This window comes from Mobula hypostoma, chromosome 18 (assembly GCF_963921235.1).
Source record: "Mobula hypostoma chromosome 18, sMobHyp1.1, whole genome shotgun sequence".
In the NCBI taxonomy this organism is placed as follows: domain Eukaryota; kingdom Metazoa; phylum Chordata; class Chondrichthyes; order Myliobatiformes; family Myliobatidae; genus Mobula; species Mobula hypostoma.
Genome location: NC_086114.1, coordinates 38,496,526 through 38,509,264, shown reverse-complemented (window position 1 = coordinate 38,509,264; position 12,739 = coordinate 38,496,526).

Sequence of the window (12,739 nt, the reverse complement as noted above, 5' to 3'; positions counted from 1 at the left end):
ACAGCCTAATTCTCCCTTTTTTCCACTCTCTCTCTTAAATGTTTCCTCTCACTGTCACCCCACTCTCTGTATTTTCTGTTTTATTTTTCTCTTTACCTCTCTCTTTCCGTTTCACTCTCCCCCCTCTCTCTCTTTTTGTCCCTCTTCTCGCCTTCTCATTCCTATGCACACACATGTGCACACAGCAGTTGCAAGGAATGGAAGCTGGCCAGAGTATAGCGTGGTTCTGACTGACCTGACGGTAACTCAGCCAAGGAGGTTTGCCTTGCGGAGACTCACTCACATTCTCTGAACAGACGACGTACAAAGGATTCCTTTGGTTCCTACCAGGTGAGTAAACTGGTCCAAAGTACCTCTGAGATTCAGAAGGATGTGAATCTATTTGCCTTTGCTACTTTGGCTTTGGCCTTGTACTGAGCTTCAAAACAGCGAGACGTGTCAAGAGGGTTTGATGTCTCAGCTCAATAGTTAGCCAAATGTTCCTGTCTCAGTGAGAGTCACTCCTGCAGCACATCACCAGTTTAAAGAGGCATTTGAAACAAGTCAAACTGCACTGTGTCCAGCTCTTCACAGTCCTGCATTTATTCTGTCTCCGAGTCCATCTACTGGAACCAGTACAATCCTGTGCCAACTGACAGAAAATTAGAGGAGGAAAAGATAGAACTGCCCTGTTAGTAAATAAAATTCCATGTGTGGGGAGTACCATTCCCACTCCTATTTTTAAATAAGCAGGACATTGACTGAATTGTAATCACTCTGTCCTAATCAATATCGACTAGTTCATGTACCCTGAACAGTGAATATCATCCCATCATGCTGTATAGATTGTGTATATTGCATTTTTAAAATTCATTCCAGGGGCACCAGAGTGGCAGAGCCAGTAAAGATCTGCCCATCCCAGATTTTGGGCGCTGTCTGTGCAAAATTTGCAAATTCTCCTAGTGACTGTTTGTGTTTCCCCTGGTGCTCTGCTGTCGTCCAACATCCCAAAGACATGAGGTTAGTCAGCCACTGAAAGTTTTGGTGACTGTGTGGGCAGGTGGTGGAAATGAAGGGCTTGTGGCTAAATAGAATGAGATTAGTGTAGAATGAGTACAAATGGGTGTCTGATCGTCAGTATGGACTTAGTGGGCTGAATGGCCTGTTTCTCTCCTCTAAAACTCTATTAGACTCTGATTCTATTCTTGGGATATTGTCATTACTTGCTTAGACAGGCATTACTGGCCATCCCTACCTGTCTCCAGAATATATCAGAATATCGTCGTGATCCATCACTCCAAAGACCTTGTTTGCAACGGACTGGTTGTGCTACATTAGCGTACAGTTGAGGTCACGAGAATGGTATGTTTCCATGCACAGAGGACAAAGGCTCACAAAAGTCCAACAGCTTCACTGAAGTCAAAGATTTACTGCCAGTTTTAAAAATTATTGAATTCACTCATTAACTGAACTGACCTTTTGGTTACTAATCCACAATTATTACTACCTAGCTTTTATTCCCCATGCTTCCAATTCTTGTTTTTTTTTACCACAGTAACAGCTGCCCAATCTCACTTCCCACTTCTTTCAAAATATTGCAAAACTTGACATCACAGGAGGAAGCTGCTGAGTCCCTAGTTGCAACGCTGGCTTGCTCTGAGAGGGTATCTGGTTGCATTTCCCCTTCAATATATTTTAATATAAAACTATTGGAAGGACGGTTATGGCAGTCAGTCAGAATCTGTTTCCTCGGGTTGGAACGTCAAATACTAGAGAACATGCATTTAAAGTGAGAGGGGGAAGTTTAGAGAAGTTGTGTGGGGCAACATTTTTTTAATGATTGAGATACAGCTTAGAGTAGGCACTTCCTGTCTTTCAAGCCCCCATAATCCCCCTGATTTAACCCTAGTCTAATCACAGGACAATTTGCAATGACCAAATAACCTCCCAACCCATACATCTTTGGATTAGGCTGTGGGAGGTTATCAGAGAACCTGGAGGAAACCTGTGCAGTCGAGGGGAGAAAGTACAAACTCCTTACAGGCAGCAGCAGGAATTGAACACGGCCCGCCTGTACTATAAAGCATCACACGAACCACTATGATACTGTTACAAGGTGATTGATGGGAGGCTGGAAAGGGCTGCCAGGTGGTGGCAAAAGTCAATAAGGAAGTGATATTTAAGAAGCTAGAAGGTGGGCACGTCAATATCCAGGAATTGGAGGGATAGATATCATGTGCAAGCAGAAAGAATTTAGTTTAATTCTACATCATGTTCCGTACAGACATTGGGCTGAAGGGCCTGGTCCTGTGCTGGACTGTTCTACACTCTATATTCTACGGAATAATTTCTTTTCTCTCCAGGAACAATCCACTTCCTAACTAAAAATTCTATTACTTCTGCTTCCATCACTCTTTTTGAGAATGTATTCAATGTTCCTACAAACTCCATTTAAGTTTCTTCACGTTCTCTTTCACTCACAGCCAGATTCATTGTTGACATGCTACTTTTAATCCTTTTCCCATTTCATGGTGATCTTTGAATATCCCTGTTCACAGACATCACCTTCATCTTAAGCCGAGACCACACAATTAGACCCAGAGACGATAAGATGATAGAACATGGAATCAAAATTAGGCTATTCGGCATACCATGGATGATTTATTATCCCCCACAATCCCATTCTCCTGCCTTCTCCCCATATCCTTTGACCCCCAAACTACTAAAGAACCTGTCAACCTCTGCTTTAAATATACTCAATGAATTCCCTTCATAGTCTGTGGCAAAGAATTCCACAGATTCACCATCCTCTGGCTAAAGAAATTCTTCCTCCTTCCCTGTTCTAAACGGAAGACCTTCTGTTTTGAACTGTGCCCTCTGGTCCAAGACTCACCCAATACAGGAAACATCTTCTCCACATCCAGTCTATCTAGGCCTTTCAATATTTGATATATTTCAATATGATTCCCCGCGCCCCCCTTCATTCTTCTAAACTCCAGTGAGTACAGACACAGAGCCATCAAATGCTCCTCATATGCTAACCCATTCATCCATTCATTCCTGGAATCATTCTCATGAGTCTTTACTTAGATAAGAGGCTCAAAACTGCTCACAATACTCCAAGTGCAATTTGGCGAATGTCTTATAAAGCTTCAGCATGACACCTTTGATTTTATATTCTGGTCCTCTCAAAATGAATGCTAATATTTTACTTGCCTTCCTAACCATAGACTCAGTCTGCAAGTTAAATTTTAGGGAATCCTGCATGAGGACTCCCAAGTCCCTTTGCACCTCTGATTTTTGTTTCTTCTCTGTTTGGAAAATAGTCTATGCCTTTATTCCTTCTATCAAAGTGCATAACCATACACTTTCACACACTATATTCCATCTGCCGCTTCTTTTCCCATTTTCTGAATTATTTTAAACAGCCTTATGTGCAGATCCTCGTCAAACGCCTTCTGAAAATCCAAATAAACAACATTCACTGATGTCCCTTTGTCTATCCTGCCTGTTATTTCCTCAAAGAATTCCAACAGATTTGTCAGGCAAGATTTCCCCTGAAGGCAAGGGTTCCCAACCTAGGGTTAATGGTAGGGGTCCATGGCATAAAAAAGTTGGGAACCCCTGCCTTAAAGAATCCATGCTGACTTTTGCCTGCTTTATCCTATGCCTCTGAGTACCCCAAAACATTATCCTTAATAATGACATCTTCCCAACCACTGGTCTATCTAACTGGCCTATAATTTTTCTTCATCTGCCTTTCTCCCTTCATGAAGAGTGGAGTGACATTTGCAATTTTTCATTCCTCCAGAACTATTCCAGAATCTGGTGGTTCTTGAAAGATCATTACTAGTACCTCCACAATCTCTTCAGCTACCTCTTTCAGAACACTTGGATGTAGTCCATCTGGTCCAGGTGACTTATCTACCTTCAGACCTTTCAGCTTCCCAAGCAACCTCTTTTTAGAATTAGTAATTACACTCACTTCTTCTCCCTGACACTCTCGAATTTCTGGTGTACTGTTTGTGCGTTCCACAGAGAAGACTGACACAAAATACTTGCTAAGTTTATCTTCCATTGCTTTATCCCTCATCAGTACCTCTCCTGTATCATTTTCCCATGGTCTAATATCCACACTCGCCTCTCTTTTACTCTTTATATATCTGAAAGAAAAACATTTGATATCCCCTTTTATATTAAATCATTTTGGGGTCATAATCTTCCCTCTCTGCCACTTGACATCATTTAGATGCCCGGACCTTTCCCCAGAGTTAAACATTTTTCATGTCATCCACTGACATCTGGTGGTGGTAGGATTGCTTTACACCAATGCTATTTTTGAGGTTGTGCCTACAACACATTGGGTTGCATGAGCAAGATCAATGGAAACTAAATCACAGAAATGTAGAGAAGTGTAGCACTGTAACTAGCCCTACAGCCCATCAAGTCTGAATTGACCATAAAACATCACATACATTAATCCTACACTAATCTCATTTTATTCTCTAATCATTCCCATCAAGTCTCCTTAAATTTTACCATCTGCGCGTTCACATGCACATACACACACACACACACACACACCAAATTATAGCGGCCTTATCCTACCAACAGGCATGCCTTTGTGATGTGGGATAAACCAGACCATCCGATGATGCCCACGCCATCCCAGGTCGAACGTGCAAGCTCCACTCAGACAGCTCGACCAACTGCACCTCTATGTTTTTTTTTGTTTATGCAGAGGCCCACCAGGTTTCAAACCAAACTTTCTGGGACACCTGCACATCAACACTGGTCTTTCTGACTTTGTGGAGGAGGGTTGGGTACACATACTCTTGACATATGGCCTGGCAAGGGGTCTAATGTACCTCTGCTTCCAAGCTGACAATGACACCCAGGTCAGCTCTCACTTCTCTGCCCTCTGACTGTGCTACCAGTACATTAGATAGTCAAGTAAAGACCAGCTACCCCACCAGATCCACTGTGCTGCAAATCATGGATGTGGGCAGTTTCTATCATTCATCCACAGTTCCAGAATCACCGAGTAAGAATCAGAAGAGTTTGAAATTCAGTTGTTGCACTAGTTAGAACTTACTTAGAATGACACAGCACGAGGCCATTCAGCCTGGCAGGTTCATGCTAGCAGAACAATCCCATAAGGCCCATTTCTCCTCTCTTATTTCTCTCTAATTCTTCAATTTTTTCTCCCTCAAGTTCATACTAACTGATCTTTCTACAATTTACCTACACTATGGGGAAATTTACAGTGGACAATCAATCCACCAGTTTGGCTTTGGGATGTGGGAGAAAATTGGAGCACTCAAGGGAAATCTATGCGGTCACAAGTATAACACACAGACTCTGTTTAGAATACACCTAGGGTCAAATTGAAGAGAAGTCCTTGGAGCTGAGGGACACAACTCTAACGACTGCATCGTTAGGATCATCAAACAAAATGAGAAGGCATCAGATAATTGTGAGGAAGATGAATGAACGTGGTGTCAGAATTTATTAGCAACCTTGCATCAGTGCTAAGTAACTGGTTAGATGTGAAACTCCCCTGAAAACTGGTCATTTCTCAAAAATGCTAAGGTGATTCTGTTCGGGTGATTGCATAAAAGGACATTTTAAAGTTTGAAGAAACCTTGGAAATAAGTTCTTCATATTTGTACAAAAGTCTTTGAACTGGCAATGGGAAATTTGTATTAAGCTGACATCACGTTCAGATGTCACAGAACAATTGAAGTTTGTGGACAATACTGACACCCGTGGTGACTCCAGGAAGTGCATGAAGAGAAGACACTGAAGTTTGGCAATGGCCACCAAAGATGGTTCAGAGCAGATGGAGCAGGGAATGGGCAGTGGGAATTGAACAACGGCATCATAGGGTTTATCTCGGAGAGATAAAGAGCAGAGAGCAATGTAACAGGCAAAACTAATCACAATTAATTAGTTGAAGAATGAACATTAATTTTATGCAGTGTTGCTGAAACATGGAATACATTGCTAGAGGAGGTGGTGGAGGCAGAGACAGTCAAAATCTTTAAGAAGCATTTGGAAGGACACTTGAATATGCAAGGCAGAAGGATACAAATCTAATCTGGGCGAATGAGATTAATACTGATGAGCAAAACTGTTAGCATTGTCACGATGGGCTGAAGGGCCTGCTTCAGTACTGTACAAATCTATGTCTCCGTGACTCTATTCTGTTCCTGAAATAACATTAAAAAACAAAACCGACTGATAGAATAAATAATTGTTGTTTACTCAACGTCTTCAGTGTCAGGTCTTTGCTCCTTTAGTCTTTTCAAGTGAGGTGATTGAAATTTGCATATAGGACCTCTTTGCCAGAAGCTTTATAGGAACTTTAAATGAGATACACAGTCCTGAGCTCTAGGAATTATTGGGGTTGGCAGTGCTAGACCATTTGAATGGGGATTCAGTAGTATTCGGGTCTGTGGTATATAGTTGAATACAAAGTCAAGATTATAGTCACATATACAAGTACATGCATTCACAAGTGCAATGAAAAGCTTACTTGCAGCAGTTTCACAGGAACATAACATCATATAAGTTCAAGTTTATTGTCATCTGACTGTACATATGTACAAACAAACGAAACAATGTTCCTCCGGACTATGGTACGCCCACACAACATATATCACACATAGTACATAAACCAAGATATTATACCATAAGTAAGCTAATAAAATATAATCAAAGTGCATGTAATAAAGGGCAGAACAGGTAAATGGTAGACAGTACATTAAACAGCCCGTGTCCTTGTGATGAGACCTCAGTGATGGCAGGGTATTCATTAGTCTCACAGCCTAAGGGAAGAAACTATTATCCAGTCTGGCAGTCCTAGTGCTGATGTTTCTGTACTTCCTTCATGATGGTGGTGGGTCGAGGAAATTGTGGGGTGGGTGGTAGGGATCCTCAACATTGTTTTGGGCCCTTCGTCTGCAACACTCCTGGTAAATGTCACAAATAGAGGTGAAGGAGTCGCTGATGATCCTCTTGGTGGTTTTTACTGTCCTCTGTAAGGTCTTGCAAGCTGAGGCCTTACAGCTTCCATATCACACAATGATACAACCGGACAGGAAACTTTCAATGGTACTCCTGTAGAAAGTTGTTACAATGGGGGTGGGGAGCCTTGCACACTTCAATCTCCTCAGAAAATGTAGGTGCTGTTGTGTCTTCTTCAGTAGTGAGGAGGTGTGGGTCCAGGTTAGATGGTCCATTATGTGCATACCAAGGAAGTTTGCGTTCTTCACTCTCTCCATGGCAGAGCCATCGATATGCAATGGAGAGTGGTCGACCTGTGCCTTCCTGAAGTCCACAATCATCTCTGTTGTCTTGCCCATGTTGTGACTCGGGTCGTTATTCTCACACCATTTGACAAGCCTCTCTAGTTCCTCTCTGTATACCAACTCATCATTGTTGCTGATGAGGCCAAGAACTGTTGTATCATCAGTGAACTTGAGGACATAGTTTGAGTTGAATCTGGCTGTGCAGTCATGAGTCAGCACCGTGAACAGCATCAGATTGAGCACACAACCCTGGTGAGCACCAGTAGTCAGGATGATGGAACTTGATATGTTGCTGCATTATCAGACCGACTGGGACCCTTCCAGCAAGACGTCCAAAACCCAGTTGCTGAGAGGGTTGTTGCGTCCCAATGAGGACAGTTTACTCACCAGCCTCTGAGGGGATGGTTGTGTTGAACGCTGAGATGAAGTCAATGACCAACATCCTGGTGTACGAGGCATTGTTTTCTCGGTGGGACAGGACAGAATGGAGGACTGGGGTTATGGCATCATCAGTGGAGCAGTTTGAGCAATGGACAAACTGGAAAGGGTCGAATGCAGTGGGAAGGTGGGATTTTATATGATCCATTGCCAACCATTCAAAGCACTTCCTGATTATTGAGGTCAGTACTGCTGGGTGGTAATCACTTAGGCCCATTGCTACTGCTCGCCTGGGTACCAGGCTTGATGGTGGCTGCCATCAAGCCTGCTGGGATGGTGGACTGTTTCAGAGAGATATTGTAGATGTCCATTAAGACCTCCTTTAACTGGGCCACACAGTCCCTCAGCGCGTGACCAGGAATGATGTCCAGCCCTACAGATTTGTGTAGGTTTACCCTGGTTAGGGTCCTCTTCACCTTGGCTGAAGTCAGACAGGGTGCCTGTTCCTCAGGAAGAGAGGGGGCTTTCCATGAAGTCACATCGTTCAATTGGTCAAATCATGCAGAGAAAGCATTCAGCCTATCTGGCAGGGAGGCGTCACTCTCATTGACATGTAGGGTGGAGTTGTAACTGGTTATGGTTTGTATACCTTGCCACATGAGGCGTGCATCCCTGGTGTCACAAAGGTATCTGTGGATTTTCTGTTCATACTCATGCTTTGCCTTCCGGATGGAATAGGAGATCACGGGTTTTGTTGATCTTAAAGTTGTCCTGTCACCCGATCTGAAGCCAGCCATAGTTTCTGGTTTGCCCTGGTAGTGTAGTGTTTAATCACAGTAATGCATTCAATGCACGTTCCTGTGTAGGTAGTCAATGATTCGTGTATTTACCAATGTTGATGTGTTGATCATAGGTAACTGCCTCCCTGAATATGCTCCAGTCTGTGCTTTCAAAGCTACCTGCAGCCTGAGGTGGCGTCTTCTGGGCAGACCTTGATCTCGGCGTGAGTTGGCTTGACTCATTTAACCTCATTTAATATCTGTATGCAGATATTAGCAAAATGGATATGTGGTCTGAGTATCTGAGGTGAACTGAGGGTGCGCGACGACCTTGTAGACTTCACGAATGCTGGTATACGCCAGGTCAAACATATTCCCTCCTCTGGTTGCAAAGTTGACATGCTGGTGGAACTTTGGCAGGTCGTTTTTAAGTTGGCATGATTGATGTCACCAGCAGCAATGAAGACACCTTCCTGAGGTGAGAGGCTTCGAGGTTGCAGATTCTGCCGTAGAGTTCTTGCAACTAGTACAGAAGGGGTTAATCACAATGGTACTGAATTCCTCGGTAAGTAGAAGGACATGCACTTCACTGTGAAAAACACTACCTGCGGAAAGCAGTGGGCCATTACTATCAAGGTGAACACACACCTGTTCTTATTGATGTAGAAACATGGACCTCCTACACGGGTCTTGCAGGAGGTTACAGCATCTCTGTCCACCCGAAAACAGATTAGGTCTTCTAACTAGATGGTCGAGTCTGGAATGGTGTCATGAAGTCACATTTCTGTCTGGACGAGTGTGCAATAGTCCTTCATCTCCCGCTGGTTCAGACACAAATGAAGGTAATTCAATTTCTTCTCCAGTGATCGAACATTAGCAAGTAGAATCGACAGGAACATGGTCTTGCAGGAATCTGCTTTAAATCTTGTTTTAATACTGGCGCACTTATCATGCTTCTGCGTTAGAGTGTACCGCTTCCAATGGCTGCTCCCCCGAGCAGTTATAGTAGACTGCGGCTCAGAGAGAGGACCTGCTCCCTGTGTTAGTCCTTAACTGTGCAACACCTTCATTATTTCGCTTGTTAGCAAGGTAGTCTTGCAAATGTTAGTGTTCTTAATGCTCAGCTGTGCTTTTCAGTCGTAGAAAAAGTGAATAGCCCAAGAAATTTCAGCACTGGTTGAAGCCAGAGTGGGCACTGTGTGCATATAACCATATAACAATTACAGCACGGAAACAGGCCATCTCAGCCCTTCTAGTCCGTTCCGAACTGTTACTCTCACCTAGTCCCACCGACCTGCACTCAGCCCATAACCCTTCATTCCTTTCCTGTCCATATATCTATCCGATTTAACTTTAAATGACAATGCATGTGCACTGCCATCTTGTAGATATAAGCAGCATTTACAAAAAAATGCATAAACTAAACATAAATGATACACAATTTTTACCTTTTGTGCAAGGTGATCAAAGTCCTCATAGTGTTGTTAAACTGTAATGAATAGCATTGTGCCAATTGATTTCAGAATCAAATGGTGAAAGGGAAGTAATTATTCTTGAACCTGGTGATCTGCGTCTTCCGGCTTCTGTACCTGTGAGAAGATGGCATGGGGAAATTTGGTGACAGATGTTGCCTTCTTGAATCAGTAAGTACCACTGATGGAGGGGAGTGGTGTGCCCATGGTGTATCAGGCACAGTCCACTATTCTGTGCGGTTTCTTACATTCCTGCACATTCTAAGTACCGTACCAGACCATGGTGTAACCAGTCAGGATATCACTGATCTGAGTTACTTGGATTGCGATTCATGCAATCATTTTGTTCTGTGACACAATGGTAATTGAGAGACTGTGGTGGGATAGGGATCTGCAGCTTGGGGCTTGGATATCCATGTTGGAGCTGCTCATGTAACGGACTCAAGGTATCAGTGAGGTTCGTGGAATTTAGAGTCTCTTTGAAGCTCAGTATACCAATGGGGGCCGTTATAATCTCTAGATATATTCCTGTCTCAAATTGTCCTTTGGTGAAAAGGGTAATGCTCTACTTTTTTGGACAACTGGTGTCCTGCTCATGAAGCTTCTCCTCCAGTACTTTTGGGTAGGATTTTGACTCAGATGGTAGACCGGCAACATATTTCCATTAGAAGAATGGAATGGTGTATAACCTGAAGGGGAATCAACAGGTGGTGCTATTCACTCCTTGTGTTTGGTGGTGGTACAAGTCACAGAATTGGGGGATGCACCTGGAGTATCATAGGAGAATAACTGCTGTGCATTTCCAGTGGCCAAGGAAATGAGTGTTGAACATGGTTGACAGGATGATTGTCAAGTGAGTGTATGACTTAAACTGTAGCAGCATTCATCCAGATCAGTACGAAGTGTCCCCTTACATTGATTATGTGCCTTGTATAGGGAATATACTCCTTGAAGAATGAGGACCAACCTTATACAAATATTTAAAATTATGAGAAGCATAGATCAGGTGGATGGTAACAATATTTTCCCCCAGGGTAGAGGAGTCCAAAACTAGTGAGCATAGTGAGAGGGGAAAGATTTAAAAAGGACCTGAGGGGCAACTTTTTCATGCAGAGTGTAGTGAGTTTATGGAACGATCTGCCAGAGGAAGTAGTTGAGGCAAGTACAATAGTCATTGCACACGCTTAGGTAAATGGAAGGGAAAGGCTTAGAGGGAAAAAAAGGCCATTTTCACTCTATGGGTAAGTGGGACTAGCTGAGTGAGCACAGTCGTCAGCGTGAACTCAATGCGCTGAAGAGCTTGTATCTATAATATATTGCTCTATGACTCTAAAAGCTTCTAAGCTGTTAGGGGTCACTTGGTGTAGGATACCATTGTCTTAGCTGCTCTTGTAGACACAATGCAAAACTGGTTTGTCTAGTTAATGCTCTGGTCAGCAACTATCCTCAGACATTACCAGCAGTGCTACTGAATGTCAAGGGGAGAGGTGGGCCCATGAGCATTCTCATGTTGGAGATGGCCATTACCTGTGCAACTGGAAAAGTATTTTCTATTTATCATTGCATGGCTGAAAGTTACAGACTTTGGTTGTTTCATTGATTGTTTCAGTAACAAGCACTGTGCTGCATGGGCTAAGAACCTGTTGCTTGCAATAAGTCCCTGTGCCAACATTTGTCAAATAGAGACTTGGAAAGATAACTTAGTGATGATGTTCTTCCTGCTGATTAGACAGAAATTAGGACTCATAATATCAATGTAAAGGGCAGCCATCCAGGCCAGAGAAGAGAAGGAATTTTGGAAACCTTTACCTGAGGACTTGGAAGATTTAGTTGATTAGAAATTGTGTACATTTTAGATACTAAAGGAATCAATAACTCAAATAATTGAGCAAGAAAGTGGCATGAAGTAACAGATCAAACATGAACTCTTGAAAGACAAGTGATTTTGATTCTCGCATGGATAAAGCGGTGGCTGATCGGCAAGAGGCAAATAGTGGGAATAAAGGGAGCCTTTTCTGGTTGGCTGCTGGTGACTAGTGGTGTTCCATAAGACATAGACATAGGAGCAGAATTAGGCTATTTGGCCCATCGTTTCCAATGAGTCAGTATTGGGACCAATTATTTTTATATTATATGTCAATGATTTGGATCATGGAATTGATGGCTTTGTTGCAAGCTTTGCAGGCAATACAAAGATAGATGGAGGGCAGCTAGTTTTGAGGAAGTAGAAAGGCTACAGAAGGACTCAGACAGATTAGGAGAAAGGGCAAAAAGCATCAAAAGGAATACAGTGTCAGGAAGTGTTTGGTCATGCACTTTGGTAGATGAAATGAAAGGGTTGACTATTTTCTAAATGGAGAAAAAATACAAAAAACTGTGGCGCAAAGGGACCTGGGAGTCCTTGTGCAGGATTCCCTGAAGGTTAATTTGCAGGTTGAGTCTATGGTGAGGAAGGCAATGTAATGTTAGCATTCATTTCAAGAGGATTAGAATATAAAAACAAGGATGTAATGTAAAGCACTGGTGAGGCATCATTTGGAGTATTGTGAGCAATATGTACCATGTCTTTACAGTTAAAGGTATCATTGGGTCTGTAATTGTGCCTCAGTTTTCTGCTAGTGCCTGTAGTACACACTCTCCAAAACAAGGCTCAGTGGGGTACAAATGTCATTCTTCTACACTTCCTTCTGGCAGGTGTTAAAATCATCCCAAGCATCTGCGTTGACATGAGACTCTCCATACAACCATCAGTTGCTATACCTCTGCTTTCCAGCTATAGTTTTGTCATCATCTAGCTTGCTACCACAAGATCATAAGA